The sequence below is a fragment of the Leuciscus leuciscus genome (assembly GCF_965113295.1).
Source record: "Leuciscus leuciscus genome assembly, chromosome: 18".
Taxonomy (NCBI): domain Eukaryota; kingdom Metazoa; phylum Chordata; class Actinopteri; order Cypriniformes; family Leuciscidae; genus Leuciscus; species Leuciscus leuciscus.
This window is the reverse complement of record NC_138742.1, coordinates 5,604,658-5,628,686: the sequence shown is the minus strand read 5'-3', so window position 1 is coordinate 5,628,686 and position 24,029 is coordinate 5,604,658. Positions and strand designations below refer to the sequence as shown.

At 42.8% G+C, this 24,029-nt stretch overlaps 1 long non-coding RNA gene across 1 annotated transcript in view; it reads right to left on the bottom strand.

Annotated features, from left to right (window-relative positions):
• Window positions 1-11,409: 11,409 nt before the first annotated feature.
• The window catches only part of LOC309481013, a 31,988-nt gene continuing 19,368 nt past the window's right edge, over window positions 11,410-24,029 (bottom strand). Inside the window, exon 3 of the long non-coding RNA XR_014199836.1 lies at window positions 11,410-11,426. This is a non-coding gene — a long non-coding RNA (uncharacterized lncRNA). The remainder of the gene's footprint in view (window positions 11,427-24,029) is intronic.

Below are 24,029 nucleotides of genomic sequence, written 5' to 3'. Positions count from 1 at the left end.
CAGCTGAAGCTAATATCCCTTACTGATCGTTACAGTGATGTATCCCAATTGCATACCCAACCATTCACGAAACACTCAAGAAAGCACATGTAAATTCAGCTAGCGAGGCATTGCAGCAAACTTGGGCTGAATCCGAAATTGCCCCCTAAACCCTCATTCACTATTCCCTATGTTAGTCCACTAATACAGTTCACTTGAAGGAGTGAAGGAAAAGGAGTGAGCAAATTCGGACAACCGTTGAGTGTACATCGTCTGTACACTCATTATTGCAGTGCAATGTGGGATTGAATAAGTGCACTCAATAACTTCCACAATGTTTTCGGACACCACTACAAATGGCTGTATCCTCAAATAATGCCCTATTTGAGGGTATAGGGAACCAATTTCGGATTCAGCCTTGGAGATACACCTGGTAGCGATATTTTTTCCCCCAGGATGGTAGGAGAAGACTCATGAATATTCATCAGGAAAGTCATCCCTGATTGGTCTTAACCCCAGTGACAGGTAGGTTTAGGGGCGGGGTTAGGGGTAGGTCATCAGACCCCCAGTGACGGTTAGGTTTAGGGGTGGGGTTAGGGGTAGGTCATCAGACCAATCAGGGATGACTTCCCTAATGAATATTCATGAGTCTTCCCCTACCATCCTGGGGAAAAAAATATCGCCACCTGGTAAGCTAGTGGTTCGTCCAGTGGAAATGGTCCCAGGGAGAACATACTCCCCGAACTATAGTTCCTACCCCTCAAACTGAATCTGGTGTACTTAATACAATCACCAGTCATAAATGAACGTATGCATGACTCGCTGCTTTAAAGAGGTGTGATTTGATCCTCCTTAGATTCTAGGCGTGCCAAAAGTGGGCCAGATCCTGGCGGCAGATTTAGCGCTGCAGAATCCACTGCCGGAACCTCTGGTGAACTATGTTCACCATACATGGTGCCAACCTGACCGGCAGTGTTGTTTCTTACGTTAGTAATAATAAAAGAAAACACAGCAGCAGCAAGCGTGTTGTAGCTCAACACTCCACTTTTTATTCTTCCTCTTTTTTCCTCAACACCCCAGGTTATTAATACCAACCCCCAGTGAGCAGAGCATATTAACCTGGCAAAACTATTATGGACTTAAGCATATCTCAACGCAAACAAATACAATCACAGAAGCAGCAAAACAGTGCAGATACACAAGGAACACGCCGACTTTTTGGGACTTAAGCTTATTCACCGTATCCCCCAGAGTTAGATAAGTCCATACATACCCTCTTTTCATCTCCGTGCATGCCGTAACTCTGTCTGACGCACCCACCGCTAGCCTAGCTTAGCAAAAAGACTGGAGGTAAACGGCTCCAGTTAGCATACTGCTTAGAGCCCTGCACGGGCCAAAAAACCCAGCCCAAACCCAGCCCTGGCCCGTGGTGTTCAAGCCCTAACCCGGCCCCAGCACGACAACGTCTGCAATTTTTCAGGCCGAACCCACCCCGAGACCAACATCAATATCACTTTAAGCTCTCTCTGACGCGCGCTGTCTCACACATACACACACGCTACTAGAGGTAAAAATGTATTATAGGCCTCAAACATAACTACCACCACCGACAATTATGCCCACAAATATTAATACAGACTGTCCATTAGTAGAAGAGCATAAGCATGCAGTAGAGAATATTATATAGCCAAATGTGATCCAGCAGTAAATAAAGATTTACGGCCTACCTTTTTTTAAGTAACTTTACTGAAGAACAACATTTGAAAGAACTCTTCGCCAACTGGCTAACGTTAAATAGTAATAAAAAAATAATAAATAAAAAAAATCCATTGAACTGAGTAGGCTACATGTAGGCTACTTTGGTCATCATTCACTGTTTATTCGCGAGTGTTGTGAAGAAAAAGAATAGCATCCACTGTTGAAGGCTTCAGGCTCATTGTTTGTTGTGGAAATCAAATCAAAACTCATTCAAAATACAGCTTTTCCTGAAGTATTGGGAACTTTTAGCAACTCCCCACGCTCTAACTTCTCCCTGATGCTCTGCATGGTCAACTGTCACCTAATGCATTGCACTCGCGTAATCGCATATTGCGTTGCATATTTATAATATTATCAATATAACAATATTTCATACAGTAGCCTGCGCTCTGCATGTATATTATGAGCACGATGAAAAAGGAGAGAAGCTAAATGAACCAGAGTCCGACCCAAGCCCGATCTGTAAAAAAAAAAAAAAAAAGGAAGAAAAAAAATGCAAATAAGTGACAAAATAACGCTAAAATTTTCCTATTTACATGTTGTGATTTGTATAGTCACAGCGTGTACAAATAACAAGGTCACATGAGACACAGACATCTTCTAACCGTATACATACTGGTATAGAAGCACTGCTACTTGGGCGGAGTGATTTGCTCGCAGCACCTGAGAAGCCCCGTGGTGAGGAGCAGAGAGTTCGCTCAGAGTTGGAGTAAATCACTCCGCAGAAGTAGCAGTGCTTCGCCTTGTGAGAATATAGTTCCCAGTATGTATACGGTTAGAAGATGGTTGTGTCTTATGTGACCTTGTTATTTGTGCACGCTGTGACTATACAAATCACAACATGTAAATAAGAAAATGTTGACATTATTTTGTCACGTATTGGGAGCACATGCTAGCTAGAGTCGTTTACCTCCAGTCTTTGTGCTAAGCTGGGCTAGCGATGGGTGCGTCAGACAGAGTTACGGCACGCACGGAGATGAAAAGGGTATGTATGGACTTATCTAACTCTGGGGGATACGGTGAATAAGCTAAAGTCCCAAAAAGTTGCTGTGTTCCTTTAAATAGTGTATCTGCACTGTTTTGCTGCTTCTGTGATTGTATTTGTTTGCGTTGAGATATGCTTAAGTCCGTAATAGTTGTGCCCGGTTAATATGCTAAGTAATATGATCAACATGTAGCCTAACATCTAAAAATGCACGAATTTACGGTAGTGGTGTACTATCGTGATGAGTGTGGTTGTGTGTACAGTTCGTGTGACAAAATCTTTGTCTCAGACTGGCGGGCATCTGATTCTGGGCTGTCTTTGAGCTACCGGTGCGACAACCGGTTTTGGAACCTCTGTAGGTTCATTATGGCTTTGACCTGCACATGGTTATAGGTTTACATTGTATTACACACTTTCCTGTCATCAAGGATATACAGTGGGGAGAACAAGTATTTGATACACTGCCGATTTTGCAGGTTTTCCTACTTACAAAGCATGTAGAGGTCTGTAATTTTTATTATAGGTACACTTCAACTGTGAGAGACGGAATAAAAAAAATCCAGAAAATCACATTGTATGATTTTTAAATAATTATTTTTTTGCATGACATAAGTATTTTATCACCTACCAACCAGTAAGAATTCCGGCTCTCACAGACCTGTTAGTTTTTCTTTAAGAAGCACTCCTGTTCTCCACTCATTACCTGTATTAACTGCACCTGTTTGAACTCGTTACCTGTATAAAAGACACCTGTCCACACACTCAATCAAACAAACTCCAACCTCTCCACAATGGCCAAGACCAGAGAGCTGTGTAACGACAAGGCTGGGATGGGCTACAGGACAATAGGCAAGCAGCTTGGTGAGAAGGCAACAACTGTTGGCGCAATTATAAAAAAAATGGAAGAAGTTCAAGATGGCGGTCAATGTCCCTCGGTCTGGGGCACCATGCAAGATCTCACCTTGTGGGGCATCAATGATCATGAGGAAGGTGAGGGATCAGCCCAGAACTACACGGCAGGACCTGGTCAATGACCTGAAGAGAGCTGGGACCACAGTCTCAAAGAAAACCATTAGTAGCACACTATGCCTTCATGGATTAAAATCCTGCAGCGCACGCAAGGTCCCCCTGCTCAAGCCAGCGCATGTCCAGGCCCATCTGAAGTTTGCCAATGACCATCTGGATGATCCAGAGGAGGAATGGGAGAAGGTCATGTGGTCTGATGAGACAAAAATATAACTTTTTGGTCTAAACTCCACTCGCCGTGTTTGGAGGAAGAAGAAGGATGAGTACAACCCCAAGAACACCATCCCAACCTTGAAGCATGGAGGTGGAAACATCATTCTTTAGGGACGCTTTTCTGCAAAGGGGACAGGGCGACTGCACCGTATTGAGGGGGGGATGGATGGGGCCATATATCGCGAGATCTTGGCCAAAAACCTCCTTCCCTCAGTAAGAGCATTGAAGATGGGTCGTGGCTGGGTCTTCCAGCATGACAATGACCCGAAACACACAGCCAGGGCAACTAAGGAGTGGCTCCGTAAGAAGCATCTCAAGGTCCTGGAGTGGCCTAGCCAGTCTCCAGACCTGAACCCAATAGAAAATCTTTGGAGGGAGCTGAAAGTCCGTATTGCCCAGCGACCGAAACCTGAAGGATCTGAAGAAGGTCTGTATGGAGGAGTGGGCCAAAATCCCTGCTGCAGTGTGTGCAAACCTGGTCAAGAACTACAGGAAACGTATGATCTCTGTAATTGCAAACAAAGGTTTCTGTACCAAATATTAAGTTCTGCTTTTCTGATGTATCAAATACTTAATATGTCATGCAATAAAATGCAAATTAATCACTTAAAAATCATACAATGTGATTTTCTGGATTTTTGTTTTAGATTCCGTCACTCACAGTTGAAGAGTACCTATGATACAAATTACAGACTTCTACATGCTTTGTAAGTGGGAAAAACTGCTAAATCGGCAGTGTATCAAATACTTGTTCTCCCCACTGTACGTCTCCTAACCTTTTTGTCCCAGCACTGTACAAGGGGGACTGAATTTCGACCTGCTCTTTATCACATGAGTAGGTATTCTCACATGCTCTCTCTCACCTGGTCGTAAAGCAGATGGTTTCATTGCACGTTTGATGTCAGTGTAGGTTTTGACTTGAGACTGGCGAGCGTAAACGCGAGCTCACACTGTAGCATCAGTACAAGCAGGGGGGCCGCTTGGTAAAATGTGTAAGGTCATTCTCAGGTGTGTGTCCAAGCAAGAGTTCACTGGGTGGAACACCTGTGGTGGCATGAGGTGTGGCACAGTAATGCAGCACAAAGTCCCACACAGAAGTTTCCCAGGGCTTTCCTTTTAAGCTTGCCGTTTGAACACAATGCTTCAGGACATGGTTCATGCGCTCCACAGCCCCATTTGCATGAGGAAAGTACAGGGAGGTAAGAACATGTTTGATATTCCTGCTTGCGAGGAAATCAGCAAAGGTAAGAGATGTTAAAGTGCACATTATCAGTCACAATTTCCACAGGGTTGCCAAATCTGCTGAATGTTGTGGCAAAAAAGTCTGTGACAGTATCAGTAGTGACATTACTGATGAATGCTAGTTCTGTCCACTGACTGTAATAGTCAACTAAAGTGAGTGCATACCTGCAATCCCAGGTCCATAACTCGAATAGTCCAACAATGTCCAGTCCAACCGTTTCTCACGATGCGGAAGGAAGTGGTATGGGCTGAAGAGGAGGCGTATGCATTTTGGCACTTTTGTCATGGGTTTGGCAAAGCTGGCATGAAGACATTGCAGACTGACACCAGTGTATTGCAGTGCTGGATCAAAAGTCACCAAAGCTTGGCTGTTCTGAATGAGCTCCTATTTCTTAAAGCATTTCTGTGCGTCCTCAGTCCAACTGAAAACACCCACATTCTTTAAGTATGCACTCATACTTAAGTAGTTTGGCACAACCGCGAATCCAGGACGCTGGTGCTAGCAAAATAGCCTGAATGTGTCAGTCATTGGGTAGCAGGCATTACTCAAAAATAGTGTGTCCCAAGGTATCTACCTGCACAATTATGGCTTCTTTAATAACTGCATTTCTAACTGTTAAAGGAAGTCTGTGCAGTTTTTGCTGTATAGGATGTACTGACTTTGTTACTTTCACCCGATTTACAAAGCCTTTAGCGCATCCGATGGCCTCTGTTGTTGTTGTAGCCGTCACTTGTCTCACAATGGTAGGAGAGGAGGGTGAGGCCACTTAATTTCCAGCAATGGGAATACTGAGGCCAGACACTAAGTCCATGCCCAGTAGGGCTGGCTTTCTCAACAACATAGAAGCTAGTACTAGCCACTGCATCTCTATAATATACATGCGAAAGGAAGGAAGGAAGGAATCGTAATCTTACATATTGGCTGCTGTTCTGCAGGAGGTCCAAAAAAAAGAGGCTTAAAGGCAAACTTAAAGGCTTTCTTAAAAAGTGTGGGATAAAGCCCACATCCCTGGAAAGTAGTGCCATGGATCGCACACTCTGGCAGCAACTTTGTCAGAATGGAGTACAAAGTTAGGAAGACAGGAGGAGTAAACATCGCCTGTCTAAAAGACAACAGAGAAAGCAGGCCATGCTTGTTCCTGCCCCCAGAAGACAATCAGGAGAAATTTGTATATGCACTGTCTGTAAAAGACAGTGGGCCCTATTTTAACGATCTGAAACGCAAGTGTCAAGCGCAAAGCGCAAGTAACTTTGTGGGCGGGTCTCGGCGCTGTTGCTATTTTCCCGGCGGGATAAATGCCTCTTGCGCCCGGCGCAAATCTAAAAGGGGTTGGTCTGAAGTAGCTTCATTATTCATAGGTGTGGTTTGGGCGTAACGTGAAATAAACCAATCAGAGCGACATCTCACATTCCCTTTAAGAGCAGGCGCTCTTGTTCTAAAGCGGATTCCTATTGTAACGGCGGATTTGCCAGGCGCGCGCCAGAAGCGGTTCACAGCCGAGGAGACAGACGTTCTCGTCAGGGACATTGGGGATGGAGAAACCCACCCAAATTAACTTAGGTTAAACAGGCGTATGATAATTTGGGTAAATGTGTAAGCTAGTCGTATGCTTTTATAATAAATTGTCTGTCTATCTGTCTATCTATCTATCTATCGTAATAATGTATGATTTGCAAAAATGAAAACTGCTGCTTCTGTGTAGATGAGAGAATCAAAGTGTGCGTTGTGCACACGCTACATTGATTATGGCCAAGCATGCGCCCTTAAAATAGCATATGAATAGCATGCGCAACGCGCCACTGACTTTAAACTATTTTTTCCTGGTTAGTGGCGCAATTGTTTTCTAAACCTGCAAAATAGCATGAGGGAACGTTTGCGCCGGAACACGCCTCCTCTTTGCGCTGAACCGCCCCCGGGAGCGCAAGTGTATTTCTTAGTTAACCGACGTGCTTCTGTGGAGGGAAAAGTCTGCTTTGCGCGGGTGCAAAATAGGAATGATACATGCGTCGGTGTACAAAGTCAATTGCGCTGGGTGCAAGACTATACGCATTCTCGCATCGGACTATACAGTCATCGAAGAACTCACAAATTATAGGAGAAGTCATTATCGGACGACGATGGACTACCAAGAGAGTACTGAAATGCTGTTTATAAAGGTGATGAGGAAGGATGTAAAGAGCGGAACCCATGTCTACTGTGGGCTCAATCGGCACAGGGCTCATTTCCTCAGTTCCAATGGTCACAGTGCATTTTATTTTATCACTCAGTGGCTTCCCTTCAATTTCAAATACGAGCACAATTTCAGGAATCTCAACCTCAGGGGCAACAAGTACTTGCACTTTTTTCTCTGAGCAGCAAACCCTTCCAAAATGTCCCAGTTTTCCACAATTCTGACATTTAACTTTAGCAGCAGGGCAATTTGGAGTATTAGCCAAGTGAGAGCTAGACCCACAATGGAAGCAAGTATGATTGGACTGTGCAGTAGTCTGTGATCGTATTTTACTCACAGATTTTCCGTGGTATTTCCGATTACAATGTGGAATGCCACATTGAGCAGGTTTTATCTCAAGCAACAATGGTGATATCCGTTTGGCCAGACAACAGTATCGTGTCATTCAGTGTTAACTGTGGCTGTAGAGATGCTCCCGAAAATGTGCAGAGATCCCTTTCTCCACTAACTGAACCCAGATTATCTCCTCTGTACGATCGCCTAAGTCACATTGTACACTGAGTTTACGTAAAGCAGCAACAAAATTCTTTACTGATTCATCCGGCCATTGAGCAAGTTGTCTGAATTTATGTCATTCCACTACAACATTCGTGGCAGGCTGGACATCTTCTTCTGAAGCTTTGAAAGTACTGGCAACAGTCCAACCTCTATTAGGCAGCGGGCAGAACACGTTCAGTCCCTTGGCTCCCAGGCACTGTAGTAAAACGGCGAGCTTTCTCTCCTCCATAGTTAGCTGTGTGGAAAATGGACAGGAAGATGAGTACTGGACAGGGGACTAATATGATTTCACAATTCCCTCATAAGTACCTGGGAATCCAATTGGACAATAAGCTGGAGTGGTCTACAAACACAGAGGCTGTTTGTCTATTGCTTTGTCTATTGTTATAACTCTGTGTAGCACTGTCCCTTAAGTGTATCTGTATTTGTACTTTAACTTGTGTATTTTGCATACTGAGCTGCTATGACAATTTAAATTCCCTTCGGGGATTAATAAAGTTTAATCATTATAATCATCATCATCCATCCACGATATCCCGTGCAATCGATGGCGACAAGATAGTTTCCAAACATCTTCTGTAAAGTATGAATCGATACCGAGGGCTGTCCCGGGCATGGAAAGAACAAAGCAGGCGTAGGTAAATTGAGTGCTGCCAACTAATAAAACAAAACGCAGTAGTTACAAGTGTGCTGTAGTTCAACACTTTTTATTCTTCCTCCTTATTCCTCAACACCCCAGGTTATTAATACCATTAGCATATTAACCCAGCATAACATTTTAAGCCAATAGGAGGATCTTTGTTGACATCTTTGTACGCATGCGCGAGTGGTTGTGTGGCAACAAAACAAACAGTATTGCGGGCAGTAAAGACGCGACGAGCATTTTCAAGAGAGTTAGCGGGCGAAATCCACAATATATAAGCACTTTAACATCTGAAGACCGGAGGAGGTTTGGAGAGAAGCTCAAAATTTGTATTGGTGACAAAATCGAAGTTATTCAAAGCCCATATGAGATCTGGGATGACAAAAAAACGTTGGTCCGACTCGCCCGTGTCTTGGCCACCAATCTGCTGGGGAGACATTTATTCTTATTTAATAGAAACCCCTGGACCCTTCACTCATGAAAGATTAAAGGCTTTCAAAAGATTATTTTGTTTTTTCGAAAAGTTGGGCCGATCTTTTCTGCCAAACAGAAAGCAGTGATCGTGCTAAAAGCAGAGGTTAGAACAGCCTTTTCTTTTGCTTTTAAGTTTTGCGATCCAGAATAGCCCATTTTGATGTGAGGAACATAGTCTGGGTGCTGTGGATCGCGGTTTGGGACACCTGAATCAGAACGCGAAAACATATGACTCGGTTGATTTGACTCAGTTTTATTATTTTTTTTATTCAATCTTCTATAAATACATAGTCACTAAGACTTAGGCCTACCATGAACAAAATGAGCCTCACAAACTCGATCAGTAACGTTAGCTGCAGGAATCCAGGCTTTCTTCGGAGCGTCCAGGTTCAATCGCCTAATTGCACGCAACCATTTCTTTCGTTTTTCGCGATCCTTTTCGGGGGGAATTCGAAAAAACTTTTTATCAGGCCCCCAACGAGCCGTACTCGACCACACAGCAAGAGTGAACCATCCTCTTCTCTAAATCCTCCTCCAAACGTGCAAAACAATCAAATTACAGGTATCTAGAGGTATCTAGCGGTGTTTCCTGCCACACGATTCCCATGATGCAACGCGACAAACATAAACAATGACGTCACAAAAGATCCGCCTATAGAACAGACAGCAAACCCATCACTCATGAGTAAGTCACCTAATCACTTAGGACTGAGATGTGAAACTACATCCCCCTGGGAGACAGATGCAGCATTTCATCAGAGATAATGCATCAGTACAACATATCAGTATAATGAACACAGTGTTAGGGAAGTTACTTTAAAAGTGTAGCCTACAAGCTACTAAATAGTTACAGTTTTATCCATTTATCTATCAGAACATCATAGCAACCACATAAAAAACATCATACTTTTGTAGCATGTACTGTATGCTACATATGCAAGAGATTTAGATTCTTCAGATTATTGTCAGACTGTAAAATGATGCATGAATTAAAATGTCATTAACTGCTACTGAAAAATGTTTCCAAGTTAACATTGCTGCATTTCGTCCCCTTATAAATTTATTATAAATTTTAAAGAGTCGCACTGTTTTCTGACTACAGCAGTTTTTCACACTGTCAAGACATTTATAGCTGTTTTTAGTACAAAATTAAAATAAATAAAAAACGCATGGTTGTAACAGTTGTTGTTTTTCCCGCAGGGTTGGAACAGTTGGTGCTAAAGAGTTTGCAACAGCCAAAGTGGAGTTCACACCAAAGCTGCCAGGACAAAGAAAATGCAGATGCTGGCACCATCCAATTTTTCCAAAAACTTGAACTTCCCAAATGCCAGTTTTGGTGCAAAAATTGCTTCTGAAAATGTTTGTACTGTCACGACTATACTGTTGATTTATTATTATTACTGTGAACACAGACAAACTTATTCCACTTTACAAATAGAAATGAGGTTGGAATAAATTGCCTTTTTTTGCATGCCTGATGTGCATTTATCATGTTAGAAAAACAGAATTTGAATATTGCATCAATGCAAAACTGCTAAAAAGTCTCAAATTTTCCAATAAGTCACTGTAATGCAGTTCTTCAGCATTTAAACCAAACCACACTCAGTCCCACCTTCAATCGTCTGGAGTCAAACTAACATCTACCGTATCAAGAACTTCTTGTGAGGAAACATTCTTTATACTAAATTAAAAAATTAAAAAACTTATTTAGATTAAATTAAAATTTACACTTATTGTTTTCTACACCTATTGATCTCTCCACTTTTTCCTTTGCTTTCTTTTAGATTAAAAAGAAAATACAAAAATGATGACTTGGGATGCAACTAACGCTTCAACATGCATACAATTGTTGTTCTCAGCGAACTCCAGCTCGTGCCACGTTATACCCACCTATTTTATCACCGTCTCTCTCAGCATCAACCTGGTTCTTGGTCTTCCAGCAAACTGTTACATACTATGGCTGAGCGTGAAGGAGATGATTCAAGGACAGTCCACCGAAATCTTCGTCTTCAATGCAGCACTTGTTGAGGTCTTTTACTGCTTTTCCTATGTTTCTCTCATCCAGCAGTATTTCTTTAATTGTGCTGATTGCATGTTTGGCATATACCTTCCTGCACTGGTGCTGCTGGTCGGTCGTCCTCTGTTTCAGAGCTGCATCTGTGTGGAGCGTTACATAGGGGTTCTCCATCCTGTGACCTTCCTGAAGCTCAAACCCATGAAGTACAGGATTGCCATATCTGTCATTGGATGGATTCTGATCATTAGCTCAAGCTTAATAGTTTCAGTGAACATCATTGAACTTCCTAGCTTATTCTTACCAGAGCTCCTTGTTTTATTCAGTATCAAAGTATTCAGCTGCTTGATGGTCCTGAAAGCTCTGAAGCATCCTGGACCTAGTGACGACTTCAAGAGGAAAGATGGAGTGAATCAAGACAAACTCAAGGCTTTTCGCATCATTCGGATCGTGCTGGCGTCTGCAGTGCTTATGTACGGTCCTGTGATTATCTCTTATGTGCTTTATTATATTATAGATTTAAATAGGTTTCTTTTGGCCTGGTCTGGGGCCTCATGCATTGGGATCATGTCAGGGTTTGTGCAGCCTTTCCTCTATCTCAAAAGAGTTGGAAAACTGCCATTTTGCTAGAAGCAATTCACATATAGTGTAGGGTTGGGTGATATGACCAAATTCTAATTTCACGATATGAGAAATTATATTTCACGATAACGATGTATATCACGCTATAGTTATTTTGTGTCTCATTTCTGTTAATTAATCCTATATTAATAGGCTTAATTCCATGAAAATCTGCTAACAAATGATGCCTTTTTCACCCATGGCTAAACCTGCAATAGCTTTTTAATGACGATGTGTCTATCAATCCCTCTTCACATTATTTGTGAATATGTCTATCATCTTGCAATTCAATTTTGATAAGTCCATCATTGTATGTATATATTTTGGTGTAACTGAGTGTCAGTTTCTGTCTGCAGATGATGAGATTCTGCCATATAACAGCATCTGAAATAGACATTTGAGTTTAGGTTTGCAATGTCTCTTCCATTTGTTCATGTAAAACTATGTTAAAATAGAATAATTATAATAATAAAAATATCTAAGAATACGGATTATAAATTCAATGTCTTTGTTACTTAGTGGAGAAGCGTAGAGAAGTATCCTCAACTGAACAGAGCTGGTACTGTTAAACTAAAAAGAAAAAAATGACATCATTAGGAAACCAAGAAACCATTTATAGACATTTTAAGAAAGAAATAATTTACCTGTTGAGAGTGTGTTGATAGTATGTGCAGTTAATGGTTGAGCTCCAGAAAATGAATAATGAGGCTTTGGTAGTAAAAGATAAAAAAAATAAAAATAAAAAAAAAAGTGAGAATAAAGAACCCTAAACCCATTTCAGCAGAAAAGGGTTCTTCAGGTTGATATGGTTTTAAATACAACTGTTACACATGTAAATCACCTTTAAAGATATCGCTCTCGGTTACTAACGTAACCTCGGTTCTCTCTAGATGAAGGAACGAGTGTTGCGTAAGCTAGCTTACGCTACGGGGGAAAATCCCTTTTCTCGAGAATACTGAAGCCAAAAATTATCCTTAATTTTGCATTAGTTTAAAACGCATTGCTGCATAAGCAGACCTAGGCAGAGCGACTCGCGCGCCTATTGGTTGCTCAGCAGCAACTGCTGCAACCTATCCAGGGCCTGCTCGTGACGAAGCACCAATGAGGGCGCGGGCGCCCGTCCCGTCCCGCCAGAATGGGCGTGGCTACAGGCTATAAAAGCAGGCCCGTTAGGTTGTTCTCTGGTTTTTCAATCTGAAGCGAACCAGAAGTAGCACAAGCACGGCAGGGTTACGCAACACTCGTTCCCTCATCTAGAGAGAACCGAGGTTACGTTAGTAACCGAGAGCGTTCTCTTACGAGAGTACTCTCGTGTTGCGTAAGCTAGCTTACGCTACGGGAACCCAATGTAAAACGCTGTGCGTGCTAGAGAAGGTCCACATGCACGTTCCCAAGGGCATGTGCCCGGGGACAAACGTAAGTGGTAATATTTGGGCCGACGAGGGGTGGGCCCAGGGAGTGATAACCATTCCAGAGTGTGGGAATGGGTGCTTAATACAGTAGAACAGCCAGGTACCTCCGTGGGCTGAACTAAGAATGATAACACTGCCTGTCAGCCACCTGAACCCGAAGGACAGGTGAAAATCGATCACAGACAGGAAGACCTGGTCTGCCGATCTGGAGCCTGTGTATAACACAAACCACACACAGTCTGTTTCGATCTGCAGCGAGAGCGAACAGAGCTAGTATGTTAGACTGACAACAGTTTAGCCTGTAGGGCAGGCACCTCCAGGTTATAAAACCTGATAAATGTAGACGGAGAGGCCCAGCCCGCCGACATACAAATATCATGGAGTGAAACTCCGCGAGACCACGCCCACGACGAGGCCATGCCTCTGGTGGAGTGCGCTCTGACGCCCAGAGGGCAATGAAGGTTCTTAGACCTATAAGCCATAGCGATAGCGTCAACTATCCATCTGGACAGGCTCTGTTTCGATGTGGCTAAGCCCTTAGTGCGGCCACCAAACGAAACGAAGAGCTGCTCTGACTGCCTGAAAGCATCAGACCGTTCGACATATATTCTCAGCGCCCTGACAGGGCAGAGAAAATTCACATCGTCCTCACCCTCAGATCTCGGAAGAGCTGACAGTGAAATGATCTGTGATCTGAACGGAGTGGAAAGCACTTTGGGGACATAACCGTGCCTCGGTTTAAGGATGACTTTAGAGTCATTAGGCCCAAACTCCAAGCACGAAGCACTCACAGAGAGCGCGTGAAGGTCACCCACTCGCTTAACTGAAGCCAGAGCCATGAGAAAAGCGTGGTCATGGAGGCGCGCGCGCTTCGCACACACATAACACAGCTCGTGTCTGGTAGAGGGTGATTTACACACAGGACACGTTTTGTGTTTATTGACGGGGGCTCTGAATGAGTGCTTATCACAGAGCAGCCCGTGTTTGTGTGTAGGGATGAGCGCTGTACAGCGGGCACCTTTTCCACATTCAAAACACACACGGCGTGAGCCGAGTTTATGGATATGGGCCGTGAATGAGTGTGAATCACTGAATCGGCCGTGTTTGTATGTAGGCGCGAACACTGTGGAGTGGGCACATGATCTACATTTATAACACCATCGGCGTGAGCCGGATAAACAGACAGAATGCTCTTTCTGTGATATATTTGGGCGGCCGTAAAAATGGCCTTTGGGTACAGGCGAGCGTGTTGTGTAACGGGCTCGTTGACTGTGAAATACACATCTCCAGTCACCTCTGCTGAGGGGACTGTGAGAGCGAGGCGCGCTGATTTTGATGGCGGTCCGGCCGCAGCGGGACTCGACCATCTTCATCTTCCTAACACGGTCAGGAAGACTTTGAGGGCTCTGCCTTCAGCACAATCTTGGACCGGGGTCCCCGAGGGGGAGGCGGTCTGTGGCGGCTTGAAGAGCGTGAGCGCTGCTGGGAATCCCTCGGCTGACGGCGCTGTGAGGCTGACGGCGGGGGAGGCTGTGGCGCTGATTTCCGGTTGGACGGCTGCTTAGAGCGGCCCGTAGCGGAACTGGAGCGCTTCGGCAAGAAATGCCGCATAGCCTGGGAGGTTTTCTGTACCTCGGAGTACCGCTCCGAAAACCCCTTGACAGCCGGGCCGAAGAGACCGGATGGCGCCACGGGCGTGTCGAGGAAAGTGGCTCTGTCGGACTCCTTCATGTCGGACAGCGTCAACCACAAGTGTCTCTCGGTGACAGTGAGAGACGCCATATTCCTCCCGATGGCCTGAGCAGCGGACTTAGTGGCTCGTAGCGCTAAGTCGGTCGCGCTCCTGCCATCCGGCGGAAGGCGGGCAGAGGTCCGTGGCTACCGGTTCCTCGACCGGAGGAATGCAGAGATAGCCTTTGTCTTTCGCGTCGTCTACTAGAGAGAGCGTCGAAGAGACAGTAGAGCGCAGCCTGGCAGAAAATGGCGCCTTCCAGCTCTTAGTGAGCTCCTCGTGGAGCTCCGGAAGAAAGGGGGCAGGCCTCGTGTGAGGCGTCGAGCGGCGGCCTGGCAGAAAGCAACCGTCCAGCCTGCTGGGTGCAGGCTCGTCAGGAAGCGACCAATCGAGGCCGAGGTCCTCCACGGCCTACGTAAGCAGGCGAAGAAGCTCGGCGTCAAACGTAGACCGCACACCGCTCGATTCCTGAAGAGAAGGGGCAGGGTCCGGAATGGAGCCCGACCAGCCTTCGCAGTCAGAAGCAGGAAGAGAGCAGCTGTCCCCTTCTGCGTCATCTCCCCCCGACTCGATATGCACAGCGGGCGGCTGGCCGGCCGTGATAGAGGTGGGGGATGCAGAGAGCGATGCACACGGGGAGAGATCCGGCATGCAAGCGCTCGCGGCAGATGCCTCCGGCGTTCTCTGTGAACGGCGCTTTTTACGGCGCGGCCCAGAAGAGAGAAGCGGAGGGGCGGGATCCACGCTGAAAGATGCTAGGCGAGCCCCCAGGGAAAGCGCGTGGTCCGCGTGTGTCTGTTCCAGGCAGGAAACGCACAGGATGTGGCGGTCCCCGTCGCTGAGATCGGCTCGGCAGGAGCCGCATTTTTTGAAAAGAGGCATTTGCAACAACGCCTCGCTCTTTTAGATGCAAGCGTGTGTGACGTAACACGCGGTAATGAAAGGATATCGGCGCCGGATAGCGCAGCAGGAACGGCAGAGGAAGCGGCGAGATGGCCGGCTTGAAGCTCGTCCCGCTGAAGGCTCTTCGACGGCGCAGCTTCTCCGGAGAACAGCGAGGTGAGTGTCCACTTCGCTGAAGAGTTGAAAAATCAGAGAACAACCTCACGGGCCTGCTTTTATAGCCTGTAGCCACGCCCATTCTGGCGGGACGTGACGCGCACGGGCGCCCGCGCCCTCATTGGTGCTTCGTCACGAGCAGGCCCTGGATAGGTTGCAGCAGTTGCTGCTGAGCAACCAATAGGCGCGCGAGTCGCTCTGCCTAGGTCTGCTAATGCAGCAATGCGTTTTAAACTAATGCAAAATTAAGGATAATTTTTGGCTTCAGTATTCTCGAGAAAAGGGTTTTTCCCCCGTAGCGTAAGCTAGCTTACGCAACACGAGAGTACTCTCGTAAGAGAACTATTTAGAGTGCACTATGGTTGTTTTTTCCTTCTTCAATGCACTGTTCATTTTCTTATCAATCCATGACATTATAAGCTTCCTCTATTCTTCATTATACATTTATTTGGGTACTTCTCCCAAAAAGTACACTTTTTTATAACATTTTTCAGAGACATTAAATGTGGGTACTTTTACTTTAACTCAGTACATTTCTAATGAAAAAACTACTTTTACTTCGTTATAGTTATAGCTATAGTTATTCCAAGCGTACGCGGTCTCTTTTTTCTGGGACATGAGCGATGCCCCATTCACAAATGAATCACTCTTTTGAGTCGATTCTTTTCAAAGAATTGATTAAAGGGCACCTATTATGACCTTTTTCACAAGATGTAAAATAAGTCTCTGATGTCCCCAGAGTATGTATGTGAAGTTTTAGCTCAAAATACCCAACAGATATTTTTTTACAGCATGTTTAAATTGTCATGTTTTGGGGCTCAGAAAAACGCACTGTTTTAGTGTGTATCCCTTTAAATGCAAATTAACTGCTGCTGCCGGCCCAGGGGGCGGAGCCTCACAAGCTCGCGCTTCAGTCAGGACAATCTCATCTGATAATATCAAAACAGAAACTCTCAGTAGCGTGTTCATTTTGACTCGGAGTCGGACAATAATGCCCACAGCGCCAGAGAATATATACTGTATGGAGATTAAACAGGTATAGTTTAGCTTAATTATGGTTATAACTTATTTGTCATCTGCTTTTATCCACTATTAATACAAGCCTGCTGTAGCAGACCTCGTCCGAATGATGACCAAAATATACTGATGAGTTCAATGAAGTTTATTGTACATCACACAAAAGATGAAGCGTTAGTTTTACTCCAGAGAATCACTGTAAGAACAGCTAAATAAACACAGTATAAGATGTGAGCATTAAAGTCTTATCCATAAACTCTCTCTCTCTCTCCCTTTCATTATCATGGAACATACACAGCGAAGTACACAAAACACTCGTTACAACTAACAGCAAACAAATAGATACACACCTTTTCAGTCTGTGCTTAATAAAATGGTACACTGTAAATCCGTAAAACTATTCGATGAGCTGTCATAAAGTGCGCGCTCTCACTTTCATTTCTGGCGTGGTCAGTAACGTTAGTCCTGTCGCTCCGGAGAGTGTAATCTGGATCACGAACAGTTGGTACAGATCCATCCTCGAGTAAGAATGAGAGTTAATGAAGACTGATATGTTCATTCTGACATCCAACAACAAAACACCTCAATCGCTTAGGAGACATTCTTGTCTACAGCTGCTCAAGCGTCGAACAATGGCGGACTGTGTCCAGCTCACTCAGGGCGGGTCTATGCTCAAACTGAAGTGTCACTCAACAGTCGTGGGAGGGGCCTGCGCAATTCTACGTCACATTGCGCTGAATCTGAGAACAGCTCATTCTGAGACAGTGCTTATGATTTATTGAGATTGTAAAAAAAACACTGGGTGGATTTTTATCATTCTATGGTGGTTTTGCTCACACACTGCCAACACACATTTATGTTCAAACACCTTGTAAAAGTGAATTTTGCATAATAGGTGCCCTTTAAACAAGTTGGCAAAACTGTCTGAATAGGTTCGCAAATCAGTTTGAATTGTTCAATTCCCTGCATGCACTGAATCATCTGAAGCAGTTTCTCACTGTAGTAGTAAAAGGAAATTTAAGAGCATTTGTATGAAGTGGCCGTGGACCTACGGTCAGTTGAAAGCAAATCTGCAAATGCATCCAATTGTTTGCCAGCAATGAAGATCTTTATTAGTTGAACATCTGCATATGCTGTCTGTGAACAAGCTACATTCAATTTCAATTCATTGAGGTATTACATTTTACAACCAAACAGATTACTACGCTACAAAACCACTGCTACAAAGTATGACATTACCAGTTATATTTGGACATATACCTAAATTTATGCCTTAAATGCGCCAACCCGCAGTAATTTGAGTATCGCGCAGTGGCGGCGACCTGCTCGTCTTGAAAACGAATGTCTTTGCTTAGACACAGTTAGATACAAGCGCCTACAGAAATGAAAGCACTAGCGTAAGTTCTGCCAGGAAGACTCAATTGTTACGTCACTTACCCTCGGATTGCGAGCTACGGATGGGGCCTACGTCAAATAATTTTATAACACAATACTTGCTTGCTGGGCTGTTAATAAATTAATGCTTCGTTACATCATTTTGCCTCCCGAGTCTTTCTGGTATAAATATACATTTGATTTAATTTTGGAGAACAGACAGAAGATGATGATCGGTCAGTGTGCATTTGATCAGTGTTTGTGTTCAGATATTCAGCAGCGGTTATGAATGCGAGCTATGTGAAGAGTTTTCAATGTCAGTGGTTCCTGCTGTGTTTTGATACTGTTCAAATAACACAAATAAGAGTCGGGGCAGCAGTGTTCTTCTTTTGGTTTACTGTGCAATATGAATTACCAAACTCTGTGAACAAAGGTCTTTTGGACAATGAACTAGCCAACCAAAAACGAACCCAGAGTTAATCTCTAGAGTGGCAAAACAGTGCTTATTCCCGAGTTTACATACAACTCGATACACTACAGTTCCCTTTACATGCCTTTGAACGCAAATTCTGCAGGTTCACTTTATTTCGACATTGTCTAATAATTCAAATGTATCTGTATACATTATTATTATAGAAAGCAAAGGACATGCAATGATATTTGGCCAACAGATGCCAGAAATAATGCTTGTCTCTTATGTGTTTGTTGCAAAGATATCTAATTATAATAATTCCAAATTTTCCAAAAAAAAAATCCAATTTCCAGCAATTCTACCTAAATATTTCTCTAATTCTGGTGGTATTTTTAGTGGTGTCATTTATGACCCCTATTAATCTGCGCTACCCTGTAATGACTTCCTGTGTTTTAATTTAATTATTTAAGGTATACTCTTCATATATGCTTTTAACATTGTGCAATTATTGTTGTGCATGCCACCTATGAGCAGCATCAATCAGTGTGTAAATAAATATTCTTGTATAAACATGACATGATTAAGGTATTGCTTATTTGCTTATTTACTCGTTCATTTCATTATTTATACAAAGTCCGTGGTGCCCGCATGCTGTATATGCGGGCACCACAGACTTTGTATAAATAATGAAATGAATGAGTAAATAAGCAAATAAGCAATACCATCCCATTCATCTCACAGGCAGAGATTGTGGGCGTGTTAATTACCTATGTGCAGCATCTCTCTACAAGGTTAATAGTGAAACACCGAGTTAAATTACTTACAAAACAAAGACATATGCAGAGAAATATAATAGCCTATAATAAACTGTTTAGTTGCTAAGCTTTTTTTATATATACAGGTGCTAGTCATATAATTAGAATATCATCAAAAAGTTTATTTCAATATTTCAACTTAACAAGTGAAACTAATATATTATAGACTCATTACATGCAAAGTGAGATATTTCAAGCCTTTATTTGTTATAATTTTGATGATTATGGCTTACAGCTTATGAAACCCATGAAATCAAAATCCCAGAAAATTAGAATATTACATGAAATCACACAGTAATTACACAGTGATACCATGGTCATTGAACCAGGTTTTGGTTCTTTTGGCAGTGTGGGCAGGTGCAAATCCTGCTGGAAAATGAAGGAAGCATGAAGTGCTCTTAAAATGTCCTGGTAGACGGCTGCGTTGACTCTTGATTTAATAAAGCACAGTGGACCAAAGTCCTCTTTTCTGATGAGAGCAAATTTTGCATCTCATTTGGAAACCAAGGTCCCAGAGTCTGGAGGAAGAATGGAGAGGCACACAATCCAAGATGCTTGAAGTCCAGTGTGAAGTTTCCACAGTCTGTGTTGGTTTGGGGAGCCATGTCATCGGCTGGTGTTGGTCCACTGTGTTTTCTGAGGTCCAAGGTCAACGCAGCCGTCTACGAGGAAGTTTTAGAGCACTTCATGCTTCCTGCTGCTGTCCAACTTTATGGAGATGCAGATTTAATTTTCCAACAGGACTTAGCACCTTCACACAGTGCCAAAGCTACCAGTACCTGGTTTAAGGACCATAGTATTCCTGTTCTTAATTGGCCAGCAAACTCGCCTGACCTTAACCCTATAGAAAATCTATGGGGTATTGTGAAGAGGAAGATGCGATACGCCAGACCCAACAATGCAGAAGAGCTGAAAACCACTATCAGAGCAACCTGGGCTCTCATAACACCTGAGCAGTGCCACAGACTGATCGACTCCATGCCACGCTGCATTGCTGCAGTAATTCAGGCAAAAGGAGCCCCAACTAAGTATTGAGTGCTGTACATGCTCATACTTTTCATGTTCATACTTTTCAGTTGGCCAGCATTTCTAAAAATCCTTTTTTTGTATTGGTCTTAAGTAATATTCTAATTTTCTGAGATACTGAATTTGGGATTTTCATTAGTTGTCAGTTATAATCATCAAAATTAAAAGAAATAAACATTTGAAATATATCTGTCTGTGTGTAATGAATGCATACAAGTTTCACTTTTTGAATGGAATTACTGAAAGAAATCAACTTTTTCATGATATTCGAATGTATATGACCAGCACCTGTATATACTGTAGCAACTCACAATATTAGCGAGATTACACAAAAGCAAATAAATATGGTTCAGCCACTTTCATGTGCAAAATTAGTATCCATAACATTCATAGTCCAAACCCCTTCACACACTGATGATAAATGCAGGATAATGCTTAAGTGTGTACAGTTCATGTCTAAAGTCTCAGGTCTAGTTTATTTATTGAGCCTTATCCACTACAAAGTAGACCAAAGGGCTGTACAGTTAAAAGCAGTCTACAGATAATAGCAAATCATAATAAAACAGAACACAAGAAAACAGTCAATAGTAACAAAAACAAAAAAACAGACAAACAAAAATAACAAAAAGTAGCCAGGAAAAGACCTAACATACACATAATAAAACAAAATACAACTGCCAAGATTTCAAGAATTAAACAAATGTGTTTTCAATCGCGTTTTAAAAATATCAATTTAGGGTGCAGATCTGGGGTGCTTCTCAATATCCCTCCTCGTTTCCTCGCTTCTCCGTCCTCCATCCTATGATCTTGAAGGAAATCTCAATTATCTAATCGCACCATGAGGAGTGAGGAGGCTTCCTGAGGAGCCATAAGCAAGGAACACAGGTGTATCCTTTGCGGAAGAGTTTTATCGACTAAACGTGACGCACGTATAAATTCTCCTCCCCCTTCTCGGTGAAAATCATTTTAATTTATACTTTCCATTTGCAGTTTATATAAACCACACATCTCACATATTTCAACGAGGTATCTTGCTTTATTATTATTTATTATGAATTTCTTAAATAACCAAACTAAAACAACATAAGGGCAGATCCTTTGAGCGCTATGAAGTGACGCTCGAGTGATCAAGTATTCCAATGTATAAAAAAGGCTTTCCTTCGATTCCTCCATCCTTCTTTTCTTTCCTTGCAGCCTTCCCTCGCTTCCTACAGGGGTGGAGCTGAGACACGAGGAAAGGTAACGAGGATGCACAAATAAGAAATGAGAAGCACCCCTGATGTCAGGTGGAAGGGTATTCCACAGTCTTGGGCTGGCAACAGAAAAAGCCCGATCCCCTTTAGTTTTCAAGCGAGTTTTAGGAATTGCAAGAAGTAAACAATTAAGTGATCGTTAAGGTCTACATGAATTCATATGAATTAAGTTAGTAATATATTCTGGAGCCAGGCCATGGACAGCTTTATAAACGTAGAGTAACACATTATAATGAATCCTATATTATAACCGGAAGCTAGTGCAGCTTTGACCAAAACTGGGATAACATGCTCCCTTTTCCTAGTGTTTGTGGGGAGCCTTGCAGCCGCATTCTGGACCATTTCAACTTAGAAATAAGAGATTGACTTGCTCCTAAATAAACTGCATTACAGTATTCCAAGCGGGAGGAAATAAATGCATGGATCACTGTCTCAAGATCAGCAGCAGACAAAAAATATTTCATTTTTGGAGTCAAAAATTACACCCATATATATATATTAGAGGTGGGCATAGATTAATTTTTTTAATCTAGATTAATCTAGATTAATTTTGAAATTAATCTAGATTAATCTAGATTAAAATGGCTCATTTGAATTCTGCCGAAGGCATTCAGAATATGTGTGCTACCCAAATAATGACTATAAAAGTAAGTCTTTGAGAACGGGTTTCTCAAGCCAGGTGGCGCATTAGACCAGGGGCTCATCTCCTGTTTCCAAAATGCATCATAAACTGCTTGAGAAAGCTGTTCTACTCATAGACTGTAAAAGGTTACTACTGTACTGTTACCGTCCGTAGGCAACATTAGGTAGGCCAATGTTATTATCAACTACTATAGGCTATCAATTAGGGATGGGCGATATGGCCTAAAATCTATATTGTGATATACATTGCAGCCTCTTGCGATAACGATTTACAGTATATTATAATAAAACCATTTCAGAACAGAATACACAGACCCATGCTAAACAACTGCTAAATGTTTTTGTTTTTAAAGGGTGTATGTAGTTTTGAGAACATATATTGTGCAAAACTGTAAGTACACAACATCATTTTGCAGATAAATAAAATTTAAGTACACTAGCTGCAGAGACTTAAGTAGGTCTAATGTTTATTATGGCTTGGAGCTTATGAAACCCCAAATTTAAAATTAGAATATTGTCTAACTGATGTCTTTTCAGTTAAAAAGAAACACAACAACGATTCTTAAAATCGAGATGATGTGCTACACCACTAAGCAAGGCTGGATTAGTACCCCCAGGGGCCCCTGGGCACTGAAGCTCATGGGCCCCCTCCCCTACCTGACAACCACACCCTCCAAAGGAACACACACCAGGTGTGGGATTTAACATGCCAATCACTATTGATCAAAAGCTGAATGACTAGTTCACAAGACAATGATACGAAATACATTTTTCTGAAAAGTATGGCTGCACGATTTGGGGAAAATGTCATATTGTGATTATTGAGGTCAATATTGCGATATGCGATTGCGATATAGTAAACAAATGGTTTCATGAGTTAACTTGCTTATTTCTCAAGTAAAATGCACACACAGATTAGTGATAATGCTGAAATTTGTAGCCCATTTCTCAACTCAAACTAGAAACAACAACTAAATGCACTGTGTTTTCAAATTAAAATAAATTCAATATTGTTATTTGTCTCAATAATACAAGAGTTAAAAATAAATGTCATATTTACCTGTGCCTGTCAAACAGGTAGACCTAGGACATATACCGAAATTGTCAAACTGCACTGCATAAATTATAAATTAAATATAGACTAATCCTTATTATAGCAAAAAAAAAAAAAAAAAACTTTAGTCAACAGCAGTGAGTCATTTTCTCTGTTCTTTTTGTTCTTTGATTAACTTTACTGACAGAAAGCTTTATTGGCTGCTGTCTCTTTAAGACCAGCTGACGGAGACGCGGCTCTCGCACGCGCCTCATTCTTTCACAACTCTTGACGTTCATCATAAGACAGCTCTTATGTTATGAACAGGGATGTAGTGGAGGCTAAACGCACGTAAACGCCGTTTACGCACCTCCCAAAATTTGGAAATAGCGTTTGCCCACCTCCAAAGTGCGTTTATCCACCTCTAAATTTCACGTTATTTGAGCGGACTTTGCTTTTCCAGTGCGTGATCGCCGATCGGCACATGATTCGAGCATTTGGGCCGTTAACTACAGAGCAGAACGCGCAGCGCGCAAACACGGAGCAGAGAGCGCAGCGCGCCGACACACA